Source organism: Ischnura elegans, chromosome X (genome assembly GCF_921293095.1).
Source record: "Ischnura elegans chromosome X, ioIscEleg1.1, whole genome shotgun sequence".
NCBI lineage: Eukaryota > Metazoa > Arthropoda > Insecta > Odonata > Coenagrionidae > Ischnura > Ischnura elegans.
Genome location: NC_060259.1, coordinates 98,562,434 through 98,589,235, shown reverse-complemented (window position 1 = coordinate 98,589,235; position 26,802 = coordinate 98,562,434). Strand labels below are relative to the sequence as shown.

Sequence of the window (26,802 nt, the reverse complement as noted above, 5' to 3'; positions counted from 1 at the left end):
ATCTCAGTAAGCTTGATGACCAGGCTAAAAAATTGTTCAACATATTAATGCAAACTTAGGATCTGTCATTTTAAATGGCGATGGAGCAGTATGGGACGCATTTCCTTATGTCGCGGTTCCTTGTCAAACTCCTGACCTTCAGTTGACACAAAAATAATCCTGACAAAATTTCCCATAAAATCGAGAGTAGAAACACTACAATAACAGCATTTATATCGACGCAGAGTCAGATGCACGTCAGTAACTAACGTCCCGTATCGCGGAATAAAAATATTCAACCTAGAATCAGACTTCATGTCATTATTATAGTACATATAATATTCTTCCGAATATCAAATTGCATGAGTTATCCCATACCACTGTATACTTCTTTTAAAAATTATAAAGTGTAAATGCAAACCTGCGTTTTTAGAAAAACCAAAAATAATTCGTTAAAAAGTATTTTACACATAAAAAAAGGTCACCAAAATGACAGGTCAACTTTACCTTTCATTTTAGCCGCCATTCGCTAAAAAGTAATTTTGCATGAAAAAAAAATTTGAGCACACGGAACATTACCGCTGCATAAACGGCATTCTACAAAAAACGTATGCATAAGAAACCTACTATTTCCAACTATTTAGCGAACCAAAATATTTTTCACCCGCACAAACACGGCACTAATATCAGAGCGAAATCATTGCCAACGTATTTCCATCCCTATTGTAAAACGAACCATGTTCACAAGATTTTAAATAAAATAAAATACGTAAGACGTAACGCCACGAGTTTCTCTTGGAGTGCGTTTTATCCGTGGCGAGTATTGAATGGATATTCCATCGTCTGTAGAGGAATTGAGCGGGTCTGATGATAATATTCCCAGCGTTCGCTCTGTGTTCCAAAATTCTTTCACCGTCTACGACCCCATTCAAGAATTTCTTGAGATTCATCCGTCTCCTCAACTCTACTGTTACATCAAGAAAACAGGACAAGAGGGGAAAAATACAAGCAGCCAATAACTCCTCTCCGGAGAGGCTATTGACCGAAAGGCCGCTGATAATATAAGGAGAACATGACTAATGCCGATTTCATGACTCTTCTCATTTCTCATGAAGTTCGTCAATACATCGTGTAATACACGCCAATAACAAGTGACGCAACTAACCTTTGCGAGACGCACGCCTTTATAGCCTCGAAAGTTTGTGTGGTAATCTCAGTTAATTGCTCCAGAATGATAACTTTGTGGCTGAAAAGTTGCAACATAATAATTTAAAAAAAACACGTAAATATCGTCCTTACTGCAACACTTGGAAAAAGATTAGATTTGAGAGAAAAAGGTCATCCTCTCAATTAGCACACCAATATGGGTCACGTCACCGCTTAAATCGCATCGGTGGACAGATGTTTTTTTTTTAACTCGTATTGTCTTTCTGGTCCATTACTTTGAAGACAGTCATCTGCTGAAAACATCATTAAAATAGGCCGCGGAGACGATAAAACTATTCCCATTTCGAAACTATTTCCTGCCTATTGTTCAGCGCCTAGCTATTTGGAAGAACAATTTAAGGAGGCTCCGTCGCAACGGGTCCTTCTTCAATCGAACTCGCAACTTAAAATTTTCGCATTTCTTGCAGAAATAATGTTCTGCTTTAATACATTATAGCAAATAGCTTTAAAAAGCAACATTAGGTACAAAATCTGGGGACAAATCAATGCTTAAATTTTAAACAAATGATATCTCTAGCTTCGTGATCCGACATTCTATCATTGTTACTGTCGGGCAAGCATATATGTATTATACTCAAAAATTAGTGCCAGGAAGCGCCTAACTATTGATCTATTGTTTTCATCGCGATTCTTATGACATAGCAAACTTAATTTCAATTTATACTTACCATTGCATTTATATTGCTATCATTTTATTAAGCATTTTCTTATACTAGCACCAGCATCGATATAACAGTAAAAATTCAGGTTTTAAAATTTAATTTCCTGAAAATCTAGCCATGAAGCCCATTCTTTCAAAATGCAATGAATTTTAACGTGTAAAAGTATATTTTGGCATTTTCAAGAGAAAGAAAATTCTTCTATCAAAAATTATTAGTTATATAACTTGATATAATTCTTTCTTTTGTAAAATACACAGTGTACCTTAGCCGTTTTCATTTTAATTTGTCATTTTATTTGAAATTTGAAAATTTTCACCTTCAGAAAGCTTTCTTCAAAAGTCAAATTTGAGTATTTGATGGAAAGGTAATATTCACATAGGTCAAATTTTCTGAGCCTGATTATTTCAAGATGATACGATTTGTGTAGAAATAGCAATGCGTCACGATGTAAGAAAACGTGCGACCAAAGGAACGGTAGTCACCCATTTAACACTAGAACTACCATTGGAGTCATTTTGACTCCTCGTGATTTTTTGGAAAGCGTGTACTATTTTATTTTATATAACTATTTTAATCCCCAGTCTTATTTTGTGTCAAAAATTAATAAAAGTCACGGAATTTCAGGCTAGAATTCGGAAAATGTTTAGTCAGGACGGAGAAATAAAAATCGCGAGGAGTCAATATGACTCCATCGGTAGTTCTAGTGTTAATGAACTCGTGTCAGTATTTTGGTTAATCTGGGCGGGGGAGCGGAGCGAAGGGGAGGGGGGTCAGGGATGCGGAATGAGTGGGCGGCCCACAGCCCCGAGAACGTTTCCTACTCCCGACATCGGATCGGACGATGTGAACCGTCTCGAGTCCAAACGCAAACAGTTCCGCAGGTAAAATAGCATTCGGCGCAAGGCTCTACCGTTATAAGCAGCGATCTACGACAACGGAATTTGGGCACAGAAGCCACATATTCCGATAGAAACATAATTAGGCACCTATCACAGAGGTAACGTTACTTGAAACATTCCCAACATCAATTATGCGGTAGCAATGTCATTGTAAACCAAACCGGAGTCAGAAACCCAACAAAACTTTTAGACACAAAGTAAGTTGTCATTAATCATCTTTCGCAGCCTTTTTTTGCCACCGTACTTACATTCCTAAATGTCACTTCCGTACATGTAATGTTTGATGATTTAAATTCGAGCCGAAACCGAAACCCAACCGTAAGATGCAAGGCATATTTATGAATGATAAAATTCATTAACAACTCCACGTTTTTAAGCCATGCCGAAAACACTTTTTTATAAACAACGTTAGGCATATTTCCAAAGATAAAGCATTGGTTAAGTGTAACTCATTGTTTTTCTGCTTTCCGGGCGAAATTACATTGCATATCATCCTGCAGATCGAAATGATGGTTTGATGCAGTAAATTACGCTCCTCCAAGCACCAGCAACATCTTATACTGGACTACCGATTTTTTACTAAAAGTACACGATTTAACTCACTCATGGGTATAATAGAGAGGGAGGACGCTTCATTTATTTGCGCTAACATGAGCTCCGAGAGGTGATTAAAAAACCTAAATAGCTATGGGGAATTCCAACGTGAAATAGTCGAAACGTGAGGAACATATTGCGCAATGCATTGTTAATTTTCCAGCTAACTTGGGATACGGTATTTTCGTGCATAAAATATATATACACAGCGATTTTCGTCTTCTACTCACGCGGTCAAGATTCAAATGGCAAAATTGGAGATTGCGTGATGGGTCAGATTGGCTGACTACGACGACCGCGTTTTTCTTCAAGCCGTTTATTTCAATTATCAAAGTTAATACCCACGAAGGAGGAGAATTATTAACATTTAGATAAAAAATATTGGCAAGTATGTACTTTGCCAAATTTCTCTTTTCAATAAAATATTCAAAATGAGATTTCATTGTTGGCCTCAGCTGTTGCGTCGCCACCTTGATTGCTATTGCATACATTGACTCTGGCAGGGATTCTAGCGGAGAAACACGCGCACAAATACATCACGGATACAGCTTGCATAATACCTCCATCCGCTTTTATTCTCAGTGTGCTTGCCTTTGCCATTATGTTTGATACCTTTGACGGCCACTTCAAAGATTGAGCATTAGCTTTTACGTTCAAGTTGTGAATGCGAGTCGTATGTATACTTAATAAAGCACGCAGTAGAGTAGCCAGATCATTTCCGGAAAGTGAATTGGCATGAGTGGTACCGAACTGATTTCGCAACCGTGGGGCCACATGTGACGCATCAATAAAAATACATATGCACGCATTAGACAGAGAAAGCAATGATTTGTCCTCCAAAAAACTAACTATAACCACATAATCCCACTCAATACGCCCCGACGCGCCAACATTTTCATCCACTTCGAGGGAAATGATCATTAGGTCTACGGTTTGACAAACAATATTCGGCCAAAATATCGAGAACCCTTTATCCGAGTTTACCACATGGCGCATGTTTTTCTCGCAATGGTTCTTCACTCAATAACTGACTATAATTGACGCTTAACATTAAATGAAAAGGGATTGACAAGATCAATAAGGGCTAAAAAAATTTTGTGAAAATAAGTGACTATAAGAGATCATATTTATTCATCATTTCCGCAGAAAATGCAGGATTTCATTTCTTGGATTTCTACGGCTAAACTTAGAAGGCCTCAATAGTCATGATCTCTTCACAGGTAGGTAATTAGGAATATAGACGAAATAAAACTTCAGCATAGTGAAACGTCACTCGGCCAAAATTTTATGTGACAAGCACGTATTTCCCAAATACTGGAACCTTATACGGAGTTTTAGATTGATCGGTTGGGTGTACAGCGCCAGGATATGTACATTAGAGCAAAATCTAAATGAAGGAGCTTTTAGTCTTAATACGCAATAAAATCATGTTTTATTTAGGTGACTTGATGAAACACTGTGAAATGCCAGTGATATGAATGTAAAGCTAAAATCAGTGCTATTAAAAAATACAAAACTGCACGAACGCACGCGGTCAATCACAAATTAAAACTCTAAATCCATAAAAGTAACGTAGAAAGCTAATACTTGTATCGAGGAATATAAACTCCATCCAGTTACCATTGCATGATAACAATTTCAAGCAGATATTCAAATATTAGGTATAAGTTACCTCAAAATTTCAACAAGCTCTTGGAAATGACTAGCTATTTGATAGAAGGATTCGAATAAGCTGCAGATTTACATGCATATTTGTTCAATAACCACAAAAACACACGAATCATCCATGCCATATTTTTGACTAATATTTGTATTCATTAGCATTGAAAAAGCAGTAAACGCTTCAACTAGAGGCTTAAGCTAAAGTAAAAAAACTGAAAAAAATAATACCCGATTAGAGGCTCATTTTATAGCGATATGTTCGCATTATTCCTTCTCACCAGGGTTCTTGAAAGGGAAAAAAATTACTCCATGTACAATCTAAGATTTATACATCTCTAAAGGGAACATAAATATAAATCTAGACAAAAATTCGACCTTAATCACAATGAAATAAAATAAAGGCGAGTCACAAGCCGCCTCAAATTGTGATAGGTCGAGGCAAGGCCAAACTTACGTGCCAGGATCACGTAAACACGATGGCACGTAATTCGCCGAGGAGCTTCGACCGAACACGTGGGCCACACTGCGCGACCGCTGCCAAGCAAGTGCGACGTGACTGTGGCGGGCCGCACACTTTCACCAGGCCGGCGGGCCGCCACGTGCAACTACAGTTTGGGCCGTGGGCCACAGAGACCGCTCCATCGTTCGTGGCGATCCTCAAATAGAAACGGTATTTCGGAGACCTTCGACTCACATAGTCATGACCCCCGGCCCCAAAACTTACCCCGCTCTATTCCAACTGGCAAATACAAAGCGACTCAAATTGCTTTCAGCTGTTGTACTGGAGACATTAATGCCTTAGACCGGAAATTTGTCAATTTTCAGCGCCAAAACAGACGAAAATTCTGCAATTTAAGTGATGGATTTCTGAGTAGGCTACTAATCCTACTTTTATTTCCACTTTCACACTTTCGTTACCTGCCAATCCTACTATTACTGTCGTTCGATCGGCCTGATTTTCCGATTCATTACTTTTTCAAAACTTACGCCAACATCTTTCAATTTTTAGGGTGTAAAGAGTATTTCATAGTCAGCATTTTACTGCATCTCTAAATTTCAGAAATCAGTTTTAGTCGGTTTTGATAGCATGCGGCGTATCACCCTTACGGGTGCGGCGTGTCACCCCCAACATACGGGATAGACGACGCGAGGTAATGTTTTACAAAAATAATTCTTATAGATAAGAGAAGAATGATGTAAGTACACATTTTTGTGCGTACGTCAGAAACAAGATCAGTCACTATATTTAGTACTAAGTTCAATCGAAAAAGCTAAATAGGGCAAAATATAGTTATTTTTTAAAATGTGCGGCATCTCTCCCTGAATGACACTACACAGAATAAACATTTTTACACTTGAGGTACCTGAAATTATGGAAAAGGGCTTACTTTATATGGATAGCAAATTTCACGATGACAGCGCAATGTTTAACAAGCATTATGCCAGGAAAAAATAGGAAATACGACCAGTCAAGCAAAGGTGATGCGTCATTTTAAGCGAGAACTATGAACTGAGAGTACAACAATTGACGAAGGATCATGCGCGGATCACCGAAGGCCTGGTTACATTAACCCGTAACGTCTAAATGCATGAACGGTGGACCGGAACGGGACATAATATATGAATTCATGATACAAATTTGAACAGGTTCAATTTTCTGTTCATGCATTCGAACAAATTCGAACTGGTTCTTGAAATTTTCTTGGATGATTATCAAAGGCTGGTTAAGGTTTGCGTGATGAAAAAGTCTACGCCTATTTTAAATTGTGAAAATATTATAGCCATTTCCCTCGGTGATTCTTGTCCACACGAATATTTTTTTAAATGAATAAGTGTGAAAGCGACGCACAATTGGAAAAATGTATTCATGGATTTCAAAGATGCAATGGTAGAGAATAATAATAATAATAATACGGAGAGAAAATACACGAGCTAAAATCCACGCCTTTTTAAATATGCATAATACCGTCCATAGCAATGGCATTCAATCATTATCAAGATGGATTTTGCTCCGCAGCCATTGTCGGTTGTTAGAAAGACACTCCGTAATAGATTACAACACCTTCGCTTGACTAACACCTGCGCATTCAAAAATTTCCCGTTCCACTCGCCCTTCACTGTGCGCAAAATCCGAATTCGTGGTCATGAGGAAGTGTTATCGAAATGACCAAGGAAGTTTTCGAATTTATTTTCCAAAATAAATTTCATGAAAATATCGGCGAATTATAGTCATTCATTGGGATAATAATAGAACCAAAATACATAAATGATAATAAATACAATACACCTAGGGTCTAAAAACGCTATTATTAAGCACATATTTACCCAAAAATAGTAAAACATCTCCAAGATTTAAAAAATAAATGTATGATTTTACGCAAAGAATAATATCTGTGCAGGTAACACGATTTTCTTCACTTGTAGCAATTGGGGTAATTATATTCCAGTTCCAAGAGTTTTTAAAAGTGTCAAAATATTTGGCGTAGGTAATGCAGGGTTTCTTAGCAGGAGAACTAGTTCTATACACACACCTTAGAACTAGTTCTATACATACTTTTAGGGTAAAAAAAACATAATAAAGGAGTAGGGAAGTCGGACGGAAGACCATTATAATTTACTCCATATCGTAACACACGATGAATTACGAATAAATAACGCTGCAATAAAGGTACTATCATTGAAAAAATAAGATTGCTTTTTCTGTAACTGGCACAAAACACACCTAATAAGTAATAAGGAGGAGCGAGGACGTTGAGAAACAACCCATATCCCGAGAGGACCTTTAAACAGGCAAGAAAATGTAACGCAAATCAATCATATTCACCAGAGATTGCGATGTTCCAATGTTAGAGAGTTAATCATTCAGTAATGCTTATTCTTCTACTTAGAGTCAAATTCAACCACACACTTAAACAACCACACTCTTTCAAAATAAAATAACTTGAAATTCGAAATTTTGCCAAAGAAATTAAAGGTCCTAAGCATAAGGCTCTTCAACGGAGTATTATATTCAAGCATGTACCACACACGCATTTTAGCGGCATTGATGAAACCAACTTCGGACAATATTCTCAATGGACAATGTACGACGTGCATCAAGAAATAAATGAATACAACTCCTTCAATTGAACGTTAAATACCTTCTTTGAATTTTACCAAATAGGGAAGGCAGTTACGGAAGGTTCCATCGTAATTTCAAAAGAAAATAGTCAATGAGGTACTCAGTACGCACAGTGTAACTGCTTTAGCATAGATCAATATTAAAAGGATGATAAAAATTTCTCCACTTGCGTATTGGGTGTGACTAAAGATTGGAGCCTGCTATTGAGGTCACTTCTCTTCAAATTCCTTAAGGTCTCGACTCTTGGATTTTCAGTTCTCAGTTCTCGTTGAGAAACAACCTGCATTTAAGTCATGAAGAGGTGTTTTCAGCACAAGGAATCGTCAACGCAAATCCTCTGAGCAAAGTGGAGAGAATCCATTACAGCACTCTAACTACGGTTGTCAATAGAACAACACGGCCTCTTCCGCCGGGATAATTCTTAACGTGTCATTGACGTACTTAGTACTGGGTAAACACAGTCATAAGGGTAAGTCATAGAGTCACAGTGCCACATGATCCCATCTCCTTTGCACAAACAACTTCGGTACGCTTCCAGTTAGATAAATGAGATCATTTCCATAGCATTAAACTCTAATAAGTGATGTTTAAATAGCACGCTTAAGTACAAAAATGATTTAAGATGAAGTAAACCAATTCCATAAAAAATTAATTGATTAGGGTTAGATTATGAAATGATACCGTAAACATGAAAGAGATGATAAGCTCAATGACTGTGGTTTTCCAGACTGAATGAAAACTATTCCATAGCAATTTATCAACATTAATTATTTTGACAGAATTAAAAGCTATAATTCAGGTTACATAATTGATCAGGTCACATGATGATCATATTTGCATTGTTGAACAATTTAATGAATTAAAGGATCGATTAAAATATACATTAGGTAACATTCATTCTTAAATCAATAAAAAACGCGGCAATAGTGCTGATTTCAAAACCTTAGATCAGGGGCACTTAACACTAATGTGAAAGGAAACTAGACCAAAGTATATAAAAAAGTTTCCATCATACATTTACTCATAAATTCACTCCTATTTAATCTCTTCTAAAATATGTGAAGGCATAAGGTCGAGCCTATCCACTGCTTAACACTGTCATTAACGAAATACCGAAAACATAAGCCGAGAACTATTTACAAGAGTGACCGAGCACTAAGTTCTTAAAATTGAAGTTCGTTGAGACAAAAATCGAATAGGACAATGAATTTATGATGCGTAATTGCCCTAAATTTAATTACTCACTGCCTAGTCCTCCAGTGGATTTTTCCTCAAGAGCATGATTGAAAGCACGCGATAACTTTTCTCGAAGAAACTTAGAAAGAGAAAGGGGCCGTGAACAAACAATGGGAAGTCATCAAGAGGCATCCAAGAAAGTGGGAGTAATCTAAAGAGGCCCTCTGGAGAAAGGAGGACGGGAAAGCATTATTCATCATGGACCGTTAAAGAGCCCGAGAAGAAATTTCGAAGACGAATCGCGCGGATTTCTTCGACCCAGGTTTCGTTACCTCCCAAAAAAATATAACCGTGACTCGTCAAATGCCCTTATGGGCAGCTCAACGCGAAGTTTTCTCTTACGCCTGGTTTACGGGTGGTTGTTGACTGCTGTGGCAGTAGCTCAGAAACGATAAATTACACTTATCAACGTAGAAGTGTTCCAATAATACCAATGCGCTTCGTGATGGCAGAGGTAGAAAACAAAAACGGCGGCGAAAGAGAAATATTTTCATCTCCACTTCTTTAAGAGAAGATTAAAATAAATTTTGGTTTACAATTGATATCTCTCAAGTGATAATTTGAATATTTGCCAGCTGAATATGAATGATTGTCTGCATAATTAACCCAGCGTTTGCCAGCTACCACACATACATCCATAGCCGTTGATTCCTGCTGCGTTAAAAGTTTTAATCCTTCAACTTCGCTAAAAGATGGAATCAAGAAGAAGAAGAAGAAGATCAACCACGTCTTCAATCGATCCTTGCCACGTTCGTCGTGTTTCCCAGTCACTATCCACGCAAACAAGTTGAGGTTAACAGTCGACTCCTATGACAATCGACTGATAAGGCTCGATTTATACGTGGGGAGACCCACCGGGAAGCACTGAAAAGGGAGCTGTGATCGATCAAGGTTTTGATTTCATCTATAAGCGAAGTTGAAGCAGTTCAAATTTGAACAAGAACAGTCGGAGTCGATGGCTATGGATATACCTCGAGCAGCAATTGCTAACTACGCTGGCAAAATATATAATTACAGATTGATATCTTTTTATTTATAACCCATTAGGGAACAAGGGTAAACCAAAAATGTATTTCTCTCACAAAGAAGATGAGGTGAAACTATTTCTGCTTCGAAACTGCCTATTTTTTTCTACCTTTGCCATCACGTCGCGCATTGGCACTTAAGGGACACCTCTGAAAAGATCCTAGAGGTCATATGTCGTTCTTGAGCCACTACTATGATGAGTAAACCTGCCTTTAGAAGGAAAGGAGCAAAGATGAGAATGCGAATGCGTTAGCTGCAACTGACTCCAGTCGAAACTTCCTATCCATTCTGGCCCAATCTTCATCGTCTCCGAGCTCGCAACGATCTTGACTCCAGATAGGTATTTCACTCGTCAAACGCATTCACTCGCATCCTCCGTCACACGATCTCTAGGATCATATGGAACCCGGTGTCACTGAAAACACGAGACCAAAGGAATCAGCCACGACCGCCTGACACAGTTTCCCAGCGAAGTTCAAGGCCACGCGCCGAAATCTTTGCCCGGCCCCACTTCCCATCCAGAACTTTCCTAGAGAGCTATGAAAGAGAGGAGGATGAAGGAAAAAAAGCACTCGCGCCTCCCGTGCCAGTCGGACTGGCCCAGTCCCTCACCTTTGATCGTGCCAAAGGATCGTACCAAGCGACCTCCAGTGAGGGCCGGGACAGAGTACGACCGTTGAAGTCTCCACTCGCCGAGGACAACGCCGTCGTCACCATAGCGCGGTACCTGCACAAGGGACTGCTCGTTTGCGCTCACCTTGCACTCGCGTCTATATACAGAGTCCGGTCGCAGGGGCCTTCCTTATCCTGGTCGCCTCGCTCGCACGTATAACCGGCAAATGTGCGGACACGACTGCTGGCTTCCTCGGAGCATGGAGCCAGCATTTGGGGGGATTGGCCTCAAAATGTGAGGGGAGGGGACCATGTTTCTCTCGAAAATAGAGGCAGTGGGGTGGGGCGGTGGTTTCTCGGTCATGCCGGTGCGGGAGGGGAGGGGGCTTCCGGCCCTCCCTCTCCTCCCCCCGTCAACCCAGTTTCTCTTCCCCACCCCACCGACGACGGCACCCGGGCGCTCGGATGCTGTGACACCAGGAACCATCACCGCTCCCCATCCGCCGTCCGATGCGAGAAAGGCCTAAACAATAAGTTCTGTATCGGGCACGCTTCTATGAATTGCACGGGAGCTTAAGAGACTAATGGGTTTAAATGACTACCAAATAAGGAGATTATATTGTAAATATTAAACCAGACTCAGCGCCCAAACGTGAAAGTATGTTACATTCATATTAACATATTGTAATTTTCCACAAAATATTAGTTGATCATTCAGGCAAGGGCCTAACTACAATGACGCACTAGGTACCGAAAGATCACCGGGTTTAGTGATGTTAGGATCGGACAAATTTTGGATGAAGTTGGATGTAAGGACTAAGATTGGATAGTTGGTGACCATTTATACCTTAACTGTGATGCTCTTGTCTGCTGTCTGCAAGTGAAAAGCAGGATAAACATAGGGCTGACACAATGGATCGAGAAAGAACCCCCACCCAATCAAGTAATCTGTGAATATAAGTTTCGACGTATTTATTCTCTCTTTGTAAAGCACAAAATACCTTGTATCTATCCTCAAAACATTTGATTACGGTGATAAAACTAAGTTCGCCATCTTTTTTCTTCCCAAAGCAACAAAACTTGTTGCACGATCAGTTGAAACATTTTTGGAAACGTAAATAGAGCATGCAGTAGCACTATGCAAATTAAAGTTTGCAAGATTTTGAGTTAAACTCAGTGGCACATGTCTAAATATTATACAATTTTCAGTCCGTTAAAAGCAGTTTTTACGACATAAAAAATAAATGTGAGCTGAAATTAGAAGTACCGCGGTAAGCCAAACTATCAGGATATTCAGAAAAATTCAATGAGGAAGACACTTGTTCAGCTCCATTCTTTTCGCAAGCAATGACGGTTGAGAATTTTAGTAATCCAGGGTTGATACAGAGATAATAAAAATCACCATTGCATATAAGGACACATAATAAGCTGATTTATACATATAAATTTCTACCTTGACAAATTATTCACGGACAGAATATAATAAATTGGTAAGGGAAAATAATCAATCAATATTATTGATGTGACTTCTTGCTTACTCAATTTATGAAACAAACTACTGCCGAGAGGGAAGAGAAAGAACTCTCTAACCAGAGATTTTTAGTTTAAGGAAGTGATAAGATTCATTGGTAACTCAAAAAATGTAACTTGTAAAATGTAATTAAATTAAAAAAAATTGTGAATGAGAAAGGTTTTGGGAAAACATGGTTCTTAGAACAAGAAATAATAATTTCGGAATGACCTGTTTTTCAAAAAATAGTATCCATTAGCAACGGTACCTAACGATGCTTCCTCAATTCACTTTCATCGCCACGGGTTACCCGGAGCTGGAAGTGCAGGACGTGCATTAAGCGCGAGTCGAGTGAAAAGTGATCGAAAAAATTGCCTCGCCTCGAACGAGGGTAGGAACATTCGAAAGTAATGAGAGCAAAGAAAATCTGCCGGGACCGAACTTTCCGCCGAAAATCCAGAGCCGGCCGGCACCGTCGACGTGTGGAAAGTCTTGGAGCCCAGACTCTCTCCTTCGCCAACCCATGACACCATTTGCACCCGCGGATATATTAAGAAGCAATGCATACTAGTCGATCTCCACCGAACGGATTGGTCACCCATGAAGAGGAGGGACTTTCGGAACAATCGTCGCAACGATTATTTTTGCTACGACCCAGGAATTTCACTTCGGAAACCTCTCAAAGACTCGAAATCTCTCTCTCCCATATTTTGGAGTAAAAGTTGTGAAATAGCCCCGGGTACAACGGAGAAATTTTAACCAGAATTTAGATGCTCTCAATCTTGAAGGTTATCCAGGCCAAGGAAGACTCCGCTAAAGTTAATTATCGTTTCGCAATCGTCAAGCTTCTTTTTTCACACAACTCATAATGTTACTTGAAAGGGTATTTACCGACCGCCTTCATACCATGTTTTTTTTCCAAATAGGATAATTTTCACGAGTTAGGAGTTCATCGTCCGAATCAAGGCATGCCTCCAACTAGCAGCCATTTTGCGTCAGATTGCAACACGAAATTTCGTCACGGCCATATACCTCGCGATCTCTCTCCGGCTGTTCCTTACTTGACCACCACCACATCACACGCACGCCCGGTTTATGTCGAAATAAAAAAACATGCATCGAGTCGGGGGGACCCACACCCATCCCGTTGGATCACGTAATACTGACGTCAGAGGGACTAGTCCATACCGCTTAAATTTCGAATTGGAATCTGCTTAAAGAACGCGATCTTCAGGGATTTTATAAATAAGGTAAAAAAACTTATTCAAATAAAGTCCTTCCTTACATATAATAAAAATTAGCATAATCCAATTTGAAATAACTTACCAGGGAAGGGATATTGTGAGACGGGGTAAAAAAGAGTGAACTTTTGGCCCGGATATTACGAGTTAATCCTTACAATATAATGGATTGGTTAAAACCTCAAGCCACCTGATGGAAGGTATAGAAAGTGAACTTTCCACTGATTGAAAAAAGCAATTCTTTTACCATCGTGTGCTGGAAGTGGTGTGGATATATTTAAATGCGAAGGATGGCCAAAATAACATGTCAAAGCCTTTACCTTCAGATGCTGAATATTTCCCTAAATGGAGAACACATTCCAAGTTCAGCCATTCACTTTGGACACATCGGCACTTCTGAGAATCGGTTCCCGTGTGTTTGGTCACGCACGCAACCACAGGGTTGACGGAACGGTTCCAAAAGTCACTCAGAGGTCACCATATCCCAAGAAGCAGGAGGACTCCCGACATGTCTCTAGTGTCACTGCCCATATTTGGCAGAGACCTTAACTACGGCACCATTGATAAGTATGATTTCGTCGTTTCCCGGCGAACGATGTCTTGTAGTGGAACTCGAGCTGTCCACCACGTGAAAGTCTTATTGATACCGAAGTTTCGAAAATCGAGTCGATTTTTCGTCTTCAGGGCGAGTGATTCGATTCGGTTATCGAAAAAAAACGAGAAAATCGACTCGGTCTTCGAAACGTCAACATTAATGGAGACTTTCACCCGGTGGAAAGCTCGAGTTCAACCATTCATTAGATATGAAAAGTCAGAAATAGTCAGTCATCAAGTGAAAAAATGGAATCACCCATAGTGATTACCATTTGATGAAATTCTTGTATGTGATCGTTCTTTGTTCTCAGAAAGTAATTTAACTTTTAATATATTTAAGGTCAAAGTGGAACAACTTTAGCGAAAAACAACCACCGTTATGTGAAGCTTTCACATGGTGAATCAAAAGTAAAATCCTGCTCCAACTAGCAACCCCGAATTTTAAATCGTTTTTTCGAGCGTGCGGTCGACTCCGGTTCAGGCCGGCGGCGGCGGAGAGTACGGCGACGCGGCACGCGTGTGGATGCGAAATGGTCTCATTCACTTTTACATCTGGATAATAGATACAATAGTGATAGAAAATAATCTCAAGAAAGTAAAATTGATAAATATTGCTACAATAGACTATTGTTATGCAATCGCTGGGCACTGCAAAAGGTGCACTGAAAGGCTTCTTTCATTGAGTATTCCATATATTACTATGGAGAATGGACTTACTTTATGTACGATCGATGCATACAATAATTGTTTTTAAAGGTTAAGAGATGGTTATTTAGAGACTACATCTAGAATAATTGTGATGACTTTTGAACATTGGGTACCTTTTTTATCCTTTACCAAGCGAAGAGGTAAAAGGGAGCTCACGAACAAGAATTCATGAGACAGGGTTTCCTTCACACGTATGGTTATAGAACGACCCTCTTCTGCAGGCTTTAAAATAGGTATGGGGGCTGGGAAGAGGAGGCCTTGGAACACTTGCCCAGAAACAGAGTTTGTTTGTTAAAAAGAGTCCGTTAAGCACGCGATTTAAGTCCATTTTCCATAGTAATATATGGAATGCACTCGAAGGAAAAAAAGCCTTACGTTGTACCTCTTGCAGTGCCTTGCAATTGCATAATAAGAGTATCTTGAAATCAAGGATAAAACCTTAATAAACTTGCTGGATAAATATGTACGCTGCACGCACTTAAGAAAGTTTTCTGGAAACTCAATTACTATCTTGAGCCATTTTCAATCAGTTTTAAGGAATCTATTTTTTACTCTTGAACATTCATTTCACTTCCTCACGTATTTCCATAAAAATCCATTCAAGATTTCACTATGTGCTTTACAACTATTTTTTATCAGATCTGCCTGCGACAAAATCAGCAAAAAAACCATTCGCGAGCACCTCGTCGGTAGACCTTTAAATATATATGGGAGGCGAGGAAGTGGAGGCCATGGCTCATGGACAGCTCTTGTCCAGAAAGGGAGTTTATTTGCTAATAAAATAGCCCATTTCCCTACATCAAGTCAAATATATGGAATACTCAAAGAAAGAAGCCTTTCAGTGCACCTCTTGCAGTGCCCAGCGATTGCACAATAAGAGTCGTTTGTAGCAATATTTACCAATTTACTTTCTGGAGATTATTTTCTATCACTATTTTATCTACTATCCAGATATATCGCACCCACACGCTTGCCGCGTCGTCGTACTCTCCGCCGCCGCCGGCCAGAACCGCAGTCGACCGCACGCTCGAAAAAACGATATAAAATTCGGGGTTGCAAATTGGTGCAGGATTTTACTTTTGATTCACCATGTAGAAGCTTCATCGTGGTATAAGTCACTTGGAGAATGTCGGTGGAAGTATCTACTTTTTCTCTACGTTCAAGTAAAAAATTGTCTGAAAACAGGCTCCACCATTTTGTTGTATATCTATGGTTAATGATGAAACAAAATTTTTAAAAACCCTCTAAATGGAATAAAAAAAGATAACTAAGATGGTGTAACAGTTTGTCAATAATACTAATCTTAAAACCACTGCACGAGGATAAATTTGGCTTTTTTCATAAAAAGTCGAGGGTGGTAGTTTTTCGTTAAAATTGCTCTACTTTGATCTCAAATATATTGTTAACGTGATAGCACAGGATAGACAGTGTGACGACTTGAAATATCATGCCACATAGCTTGCAAATCTCCGTTCTCCAGTTTATAAAACTAACATTATTTACACATATTTTTTCTTGACAAATGTTAAAAATTGGTACTGCTTTTTCAGCAAATTTGGGGTGAAGCCGATGAAAAATCAGAAAGCGCGTGTTCCTCTAAATGCTGTGTCCTTACAACCGATTGTATTTTTTGAGAAATATCAATACTTGAAATCCACTATATTTAGCATTTATTATAAATAAGTAGACCCAACTCTTTTCTGAGCAACCGGGTCCATGACAAAAATATTAATTAAAAGGATTCGTAGTCGATGCGTTGGCCTTCAGTTGAGCTGCAAAGATCAAAATGATAAGCCCTTCTTTGGAATTAGTACTTCAATGCAACAAAATCAACTTAACACACAATACGTTGACATTCAGAGGAATCTGAAAATATTCCGCCTATCCAACTGTGATAGAGGTGACATAATACTTTACAGTGAACTTGAGGTCTCGTTTTGAAATGGTTCCTTTTATTCATGGTTGAATCAATGAGTAATAACTGATGGCTGGGTGACAACCCTTTCCTTCTACGATGTGTGCGGTAGTTGTAATAAGGACGCATCTTGGTAGAATAACCTATTATCACATAATTTATCTCGCTGTAAAGATAACAAGCAAATCATAGAAAAAGCTATTAGTTTAGTTATAGAAATTGTTATTCAAATATTGGAGCAACCATACCACCGTTTTGTCAACGACGTACGCTACAAACACGACGAAACAGGCATAAAAATGTTAAACACGATATAGGGTGGTTTCCTATTATTTTTTATTGCCTAAATCAATGAAAACGCGACGGCTAAGTAGGAATGATGGGAAAAGTCCGTGTGACGTATTTCTGGCTCCAGCTGCCGGCGTGTGAGATGACATTGGGGCGAGGCTTGAGCACTGATACGACGCAGGCTGCTAGCAGGTTGCTGAGTACCCTCCTAGCAGGTAGCGCTTGGCTTAAACAAGGATTACTAATGCCCTATCAAACGAAGGAAAATTTCCGAACTTAGGTATTTTTAATGTGTGATTATTAAGAGATGTTTCCCTGAGCTCTGTGCCTCATGCATGCATTAGTAATCTCAGACAATGTAAAACTCCTATGTACTCGTATAGAAACTAGGTCCCTGTGACGTCACGTGGAGTGGAATCACATGGGCGCCAATCTGGCCTTTTCCAAATGAGGTTAAAATTGACCGTTACCATTCGTCTAAACTGCGATTTCTAAAACCAAATAATTTGTATATCATGAATACACTAATGGTGGTTAAGGAATCGCAATCAATGCATTTCGTTTTATTTGATGAAGAAAACTACCCTATTCACATTTAATTCGCCATGCAGATCAATTGTGATCACTTTCAACGCCAATCACAATTATATAAATTATTTTATCAATTTTAGAACTGTAGCTTCAAGCATTTGGTTGCATCATTTTCAGATAAATTTATCGTGGAACCTTAAAGATCTATTACTATTGAGTAGCTAGTAGCCTGAAAATGAGTTTTACTTTCCCGTTTATGCCTAAATGACCTCAAATATGGGTAACTGGACTACCAAACTTTCGACAAGGATATATTCTCAAGGACACGCGAAAAAATCAGCTGATCGCTCAGCATGATCATTATTGATGAAAAACGGGAATGCAGTGCGGGTAGCAACCCAAGCAAGGAAGGCATCCAATAAACGAGCAGCGGTAGCGAGCGATCCCGAGGGGGGCGAAAAGAATACATCTCCGAGTTAAAAATATTTAATAAGTAGGCTTTAATAAACGAGTTGATTATATAGAACAATGAACGTTTATCAAAAGATTTATTATGGGGAACAATAGATTCAAGAGCACCAGGAGAAAGAGCGAGCACCAGGTGAAGAAATCTTCGTATTGAGAGATGTCTATGATATTGAAAATTCTCCTGATGACGGGACCAATACAAAGTCAATGTAAAAATACTGCTGGAAGATTAGCCGAGAACAAAAGCTTAGACACGAATGTACGCGAAGTTATGTATATTTAAGGAGTATGAGCATGGCTTCTAAAAATAAATCTTCAATTTGTCAGGGAAGACAAACAGATGCCGATTCGCTTTAATACAATTTATTTTGTGCATTTTTCTTCATTTAAATGAAGTGACTGATGGCGCAAATGCTGTACTACCTACATGAAGCATGCAAAAGCTGTACCACAAATTTTTTAGCGGAATAACACTGTAGGAACAGGTTGAATATTGCAATCATATGCCAGTCTACCTGTACCAAATTGTACCACCCATAAACTTAGATACCAAAACGGTTAGTAAACATAATGGCACAACTCAACAAAAATATTTTTACTACAGATTTTTTGAAAGGAAAACCGGAAGCAAACACGAAAAACGCCTAAGTAAAACGCTCATATCACTATTAGTTTAATTGTTTCTCAAGTTCAAAGGATAATAAGTATATACCAAGCGAGCTACATTATGCCATTTTTTCCTACTGTTGCCGTACTCCAATTTCCTGCTACAGTGTTAAGTAATTACGAACTTTCTTACCGTTATCCACCACAGGCCAAATCGATCTCCCCCTTTCTAACGCCTGAAACCCGTTCCAGTGATTAAACTCTGACATGCCTTTCAGCTACATTCTATGCCAACAACTTGCAGTTTATGCTTCAATGCATTCGAGAAAATATCTTCTTTTACTCACTTCACACATCATCTTCCCACTCATGCAAGGATTCCATATTTTCCGCTAAGTTACGGGTATTTTGAATTATTTCTCCCCGGACGTACATTAAAAATACTGAAATCAAAGAGGAGTCTTGAATTTGAAAGTGTTTAGCGTTTTAGATATTTCTTCAAATTCTTAGATATTTCTTCAAACCTGAGAAATGTACTTGGATATTTATATGAACTTGTGAGAAGCCAAATAATGAATATTGGAGTGAGTATAACAACATAGATACATGGGACACAACTCGCTCAATTATTGATCCAGCTTGAAGGTTGGGTTAGAAAAATCAGGATAGTCGCGGGAGTATGATTATCACAAATTCTGGCCAGGGCGGCTAATTAATTTCCCTGAGCCACATAGCTGGTTTGTTGCTTTGATTGCGGATGTCCTAAGACTTACTGGGATTTGAATCCGGGACCTTTGGTTGGAAGCCAAGTGCTCCGCCATCTGGGACACCATACTCAGGGTTCACCAAGCAAAATGAAATCCAATTAGAGTTACGGGATTCGAATGAGCTAAACAATAGCTTCAGCATCACTGAGGATGAGTTACGTAGCATAATGGCCCTGAGAGTAACGTTGACCTAGACCATTACGAGAGGCTCTTGACTTCCGCCATCGGCCCGCAGAGAGAAAGTCAATCGGTGGACCATTCAAGGAGTAGCGGTTCTTACGCACGACGATCGAAGCCTGCACGCTTCACGGATTATGGTGTCTCATTGTTTCACGAATTCCTAAAGAAAAAAGTCCAATGGAACAGAACCATCCCCTTCACCACCCCTTCGGCAGTGGTCGGGTTCACCGAGGAAGTCGAGCGTTAAGGAGATGAAAGGCGAAGGAATGGCGGAGTGGGGAAAAATTAACGCGCCAATCAGGAGCCCACAGTTTTCAAAGTGATAATATTATCATGAAAATCTCGCGCTCCGGGAATACATTAACCTCTCACAAAATGGCACTTCGAATAAAGAGTTATTAATAGGAAAAGCCTTCACCACGAAAATCTTCCTCTATCACACGGTATAATATTTGAACGCTATCTTTCATTTATAAAGTAACACATTTGGGGATGAAAATTTTAGTTAAAAAATTAACATTTTTAGAGATATCTCAATCATAACTTTTCCTTACGTATATGTGTCAGTAAGAGGAAAACATTTCCTACTTAAAAAAACTGTCACGCCAAAATTATTGCCATGATAATTTTGCGCCAACTAATTGTAAGTGGTGCCTAATTCATAGTGGCCCAAATATCAAATTCTCATGTATTTCTTCAGAAAATATAAGATACTAAATACATTAACAATAGAATCCACCAAGAGTGTGCAGCAGCTCACTTTAATGCTTTTCTCAGGTAATACATAGACGACTACGATGCTATAATTCACGCATTCACAGATCTTCAGGAGTAAAAAATAATGTTCAAGTATTTACAAACAAGATAAAAGTAAAATCAATATCCCTAAATTTAAAAGTAATCATGCTAAAGAAAAGCACGAGATCAATTACCAGTTTCGATTGTTGAGATTGGGTTATGATGCTGTGTCGTCACCATTTTCATTAATGAAAGTTTCAGCAACCTTTTCTTTTCAGCTATCCACAATTGATAAAATCATGCGTTTCCAAAAAAATGTGCGATATTTTATTTTCATTTAGACATAGCCACTCCAAACCAGGGATATAGCAATTTCACCTTAACTATCAACGTTTAAGAAAAATAATGATACGGCATCGCTAGCGTAACATTGATTTGAACGGATCCTAATGACTTCAGCGTCATACGTGTTTTCCCAACACTGGTTCAATTTCGATAAAAAATATGACGCCATAACCACACCGAAGCGTAAAACATTTAAGAGGAATTATGCAAAATAAGGCAATATTCATTTACGAAGGACTTGCAGAAGAAATGAAACTGATCTTTATTCTCCTTCAAGCAGTCTTCGCCCCACTTTCGAATTATTTCTTGCACACATTCTACATGATTTCCTGTTCCAGCTTAACTGCGCGGCAGGGAATCTTCCCCCTTTAATTTTATCATGTACATCCTCAAGCACCCTAGATCTTACGTAATTCGAAACTCAAAACCATATCTCTCTCAATGAGAACTAGATTTAAAATCGCAGATCTAGAACTAAGTTAACCCTAAACACTCGGGTGACCTGTTTCTTCATTGGCGATGGGTTCACTAACTCCTCGCGGCATTTCAACATTTTCCTACGAATAAAATTCCTTCGGCTGTAAATGTGCAGAATCAGCGACTTCAGCTCAGCGCACGGCTAAATTCTAAACGGCGGCAGGATGGAGGTGCTACTCTACCGCCTTCCAACGCTCCTCTGCTGACCCACTCAAATCCCACGCGGACAATAACCTTGAATCACATTTCTCGATCCCATACGCCAACCTTCCTTCAGCCACGACAATAATGATATGTTCATGTCGGTGTCCTCCGGAGTAAGAGCGCAACCTTCGCGAAAATTCGGGAGTAGCGTAATGACATTTGATTCATACCCTAGCGTGTTCTAGCCAATAATGACTCATTGTTATTCTCGACAAAAGGTTTCAATTTTCTTTTAAAAGGGAAATAAGGACAAAATAATTTTAGATATAAAAAATAAACTTGGTATGATTGCAGGTTTCATTTCCGACTAAGATAGCCATCGTTAAGGCGGCATACTAGCGAACAAAACACAACATGAATCGAGTTTAACTCTAAAAATAAGAGTACAAAAAACTTTGTTTGAAGCAATGATTTAGGCTTTCACGTTGCTTGTTAAGACAGCTTCTCCTTGTGACAGCAAAAGTAAAAACGTTAATCGAAAACAGATCATCTTCTGCTTAATATAATGGCGTCTGAAATCCTCGAATGCGATACATCCATCCATCGATAACCTTTTTTAACAAATGTTTTTTTTTTGTCACCGTCCAACCCGACACCACTAATGATTACAGTCACGTTTAACTTTACATACGATTAAAATATTCATCTAGAATATTTATATTACCTATATTATCTTAATCAACGCATGAATGTGATAAGAAAAATTCAACTGATAATAAAAAGCGTTAAGTCACTCCATCAGTGATATCAGTATAGTTAATCACAGCATTTGTAGTAGCACAATAAAAACAAAATTTGTGCCTCCATCTGAAGTAATAACCCATTAGGGACAATAAAGTTACCTCAAGGCCTGATTGCGACTGTAATGCCAGTCCGGTGATAAAACTCACAAGTAGCGTAGGGAGTAATATGAAAAACAAGAGAGAGGAATGAAGCTAAAATGAGCCACCATGAGATAAAATGGAACACAGTATGGAAAGAAATATCAGTAGAGGAAAATAACTACGAACGATAGTAATTATGCCATATTAAAAATGTTTAAAGAAACCACGTTGCACTTTCCACATAGCTTTTTAATACTCTGATCGATTTTAACAGGAATGTGTCATTTTTAAAGGGGAGAGAGCTAACTCTTGAAAATGACATATTGTTGCTGAAATCGATCGGGGTAGGTAAAAATCTATGTGTAAAGCACAAAGTCTTCTCTTTTAACATGCTTAGCCTATGAAAATTCCACGAAATATTGCCTTCGCCCATTAACTCCATAGAGAATTATGTACAGTCTATATCTAATTCGGGTCGCTGCTGTCAAGAATGGTTGAAGTAAAGCATTTGTCGAAAAGAATTTAAGCATGCTAGAAAATCTTAGTTTGAATATAATGTCATTTGATAAGATGATACATGAAAACATTGAAATGTAGTTTCTCTCCTCAGGAGATATTTGACCTCAGTAGTTTTAGGTACCCGTTAAAATATGGAGGAAATGAAAAGTTGTAGCGAACGAAGATCGAAAAGCTTCGTGAGCTAAAATTTTAATGGTGTCAATTCGTTCCATCTCTTATGTACACATACCTCGTGGGGGAAATGCAGCCTATTCTACGCCGAGTTACCGCGTGATAATTAATGTAAACGCGAATCTATGGCTTTTATAGCTAATTCCACAATTTCAGATGACGCCTTGATTGCCCTTTTCCTCATACTACGAGCTTAAGTGGGAGATCCCTTGAATTGCAGTGTGTCCACTCCTTCCTGGTAAGCATTTATGGCACCTTCAATTATATTCAGCATATATATTACATTAGCACCCGTATCAAATTCCGTTAAAAAAACTTGTTGATTGCGGAAAAATGAGCGTAATTTTATAAAATACGAATTACCATGGGAATAACTTGTTTTCAGCCAACCCATTCACAATTCAATCAGCCGTAACAATCCTATAAAATTATATTCTTCACTAAGTTAACTAAATAAGAGGAAATCAAGCGAAAATAACTTAAATATTAATATCCCAGCATAGAAAGACAAAATATTGCAGTGTGTCCATTGGCACTTTTAGGAGAATTCAGCGGAAATCATTGCCAACACTTTAACAAGTAATTTGAAACCGGATAAAATATAGATTATTTAATAGAATTACTAAAAAAGATAGAGAAATTAAAGGAAAAGATAAAATCTTATAATCATGAGTGAAATTGATTCTGAGATAAAAATCATCAGCGCTGGAGATGAATTTTTCATATTATAAAGTTAAAATGGTAATGACCTTTATATGAGACGATCACATTACCAGATAGTAATATCCAATATAAAACAGCTTTTGCCGTCCGTTTTTCCTCTCTAAACAGAAGATCTCATGGAAATATAAAAAGGAAAAAGTTGGAAATGAAAAGAACATAACGTAATGGGCTGAAGACATTTTACAATTAATGACGCTCATTGAACTCAAAAACAAGGAAAAAAATCCCAAAACTGGTTCACGAGACAATTATAAAGAGGTGTGTTAATGAATCCAATACACCCATATTAACAGAAAATTAAAAAAAAATATCAATCACATTTTGGATCCGGTTCAAAAGACAGCGAATTCTTCAATCAATACGCTGTAAATATTTCCATCCTTATAATTTTATAATATTCCTACCTATAAATGAATTGTTCCTTAGTATTTCACATTAAAATTATTTCTTAATAACTAGACCATTCCTTAACTTTCCGATCAAGACGAAATTTCTTCCAGCAATTGCGGCACCAAATTATTTCCTGGACCGGTAAAACCACCAGCCGGACTGGATGACGTGCGGAGTGTTGCAATTGGTGTCCGAAGCCGAGCGGTCCTGGCTTTCGAATCGATAAAAAAAATAGCCTTTCCATGAAAAACAGCATCTACCGCTTGCTTGGGGAAGAACAATCAAATAGTTATGAAATCGAATTAAAGTTGATTCCTCGAAAATATACAAAAATGAAAAAAAACATCAATACATCCTTTCATTTTCACTTTCTACGAGATATACACACGGACGAAATGAAATAATGTAAATTGGTAGAAAAGAAAAGTAAAAATGAAAAACGAGCCATGTATATCTACGTGCAATGAAAGAGTTAGTCTCCATACCCCGAGGAACGAGACCCTTGAGACTAATCACATTTTTTTGAAGCAGCTGCGCACGTATCTGAGCCAGACCATAAACAGCTATTTAACTGGGAAGATATTCTATAAAGGTAAGGTGTGAAATAAATTCAAAGAGAAAAAGTTGAATTTGGAACACGAGAGTAGGAGCTCAAAACAATCCGTGCGTGATAGATGCGGGCGAAAATTCCCACAAGTTCAGTCCACGAGGTACGCGGAAAATGAAAAAATCAATAGCGGAACAAGCACTAATCATCTAAAAATTTTATTCAATAAATAAACAGAATTGTTTTGAAAAAATAATAACTGTCTCTCGCGTAAGCAGACTGTGTAAGCATAGCCTCATGACCCAAAGTACCGACTACTGCAACAATTCTTCCGAGATATTCATCGGTAAAACTGCTTCCAAACGTCAGATAATTATTTCTAGGCATCTGATGATGGTCAATTAGGAAACATTTGTATGCAATTCTGGAGAACCCTGACAAGTATTAGTTTCTACCTTTGTTTTCTATATTCCTATAACGTTCAGCGATTCCCGAAGAGAAAAATAAAACTTTCTTGATTACATAAGTGTGTTACATGTATAAATAGGACTACGTCACACAAAAATGAGTAATTCCAGCGAATCGATCGTTTACTACTTTCATTCTGTCCTCTAAGAACCCGCTAACCAGAATCCTCATTACTCTGCCGTGCCTGCGACAATGGGGACTCCACTATCCGAGTTCGCCGGCAGATTGGTGCAGGCGGTATCAGGGGTCGGGGTGCGCGGTGAAAGGGGACCACTCCACCACAGTCTGCCGCTCGAACGAGAGGCCGCTCCGAGGACCAAGACTTTTGCCGGACTTTGCGCACGCGTTCAATTGCTTCTGTAATACGCGCACACAGGCGTTGAAATCTCCCGTGGTGGGTGGGTGGGCCAAGGACGCATATCCCTGTATAATCTTCATCGAGCATTCTCAGAACTATTCAATCCTTTTTTACAACTATTTCGTCAACAATCACAAACATCCATCGCCTTGGAACCCAACCAGGCGGGTTTCGAACCCGCGGATTTTGGATGAGACATAGAGATTTCTTCCGGCGTCACTTTGGGGTAATAATCCACGATGAAAATGATAAAACACATTATATTCCACATGTTATTTTTCTGTAAACACCGAATCCGATTCCGACCTCAAAGCGTAATAGCCAAAGGCCAAGTAAAATAAATGGGCCTAAAATGAACATATAATTTTAGCGTGCGCCGTATCTGTGATGATTTGAGATGGGCATCGCGGTCGGTATGAAAATAATACGTGGAATAAACCAAGCGCAATCATTTTCACTAGGATTTGTCACGCACATAGGGCACGCTGCCGGCATTTCGGCGGGCCAGTACTCACGGGCGCGTGGAATTCCTCTTTTAAGGGGGACAGTGCGAATGTGGTCGTCGAACGTCGGCAAGCGGCAAGTCCTTCCCCGCAGATCACTCGGAGATGTCCCGTTGGTCGTGCGTTCCGAAAGTCGAAATCGGGAGATTGGAGAGTGTCCCACGAGCGAAGCGCTCCACAGTCATCAACACACTATACTCGTCGCGGCGACCGACGAATACATTTATAAGTTTTTAGGGCAAGTGAAGGGAGCCAATGGGCGGCCACTCCTCCCGCCTCTGTAGCCCCCGCCTCCGCCCCCCTCCCCGCGCCCCCCGAAATGCATCCGCCCCCTCGCCTCACGCGCTCCCCCACCCCCTCCTGGGGGTGCGCTTCTCCACAACCAATGTCAATGACAATTGAAGTCATGTTCAATGGACATCATGGCTTCGTTATGGGCATTCGGGGTATAGTCCTCGCCTGCCAAACTGCTGAAGGTCGCGGGTTCGAAACCCGTCTGAGTAGGTTGCCCCTACTCAGGGCATGGATGTTCCTTTACGTTTAAAATGTAGTTGTTAAAATGTTATGAAAAACTCTGATGAAAAGGCAAAATACAGCGGAGTGGTAATAAATAAAGGAATAAAAATAAATAAATGAAATTTCTGTATATCTTTGGGCTTTGTTACCGGGCAAAAAAAATAAATTTTATACGGAAATAAACAACTTTCTA

General features: G+C 39.1%; 1 protein-coding gene across 1 annotated transcript in view; it reads right to left on the bottom strand.

The window, feature by feature from the left end:
* Positions 1-26,293, bottom strand: part of LOC124170983 (acyl-CoA Delta-9 desaturase-like) — a 77,046-nt gene extending 50,753 nt beyond the window's left edge. Inside the window, exon 1 of the mRNA XM_046550094.1 lies at positions 26,106-26,293. The gene's annotated coding sequence lies outside the window, so the exon portion shown is untranslated. The remainder of the gene's footprint in view (positions 1-26,105) is intronic.
* Positions 26,294-26,802: the final 509 nt, after the last annotated feature.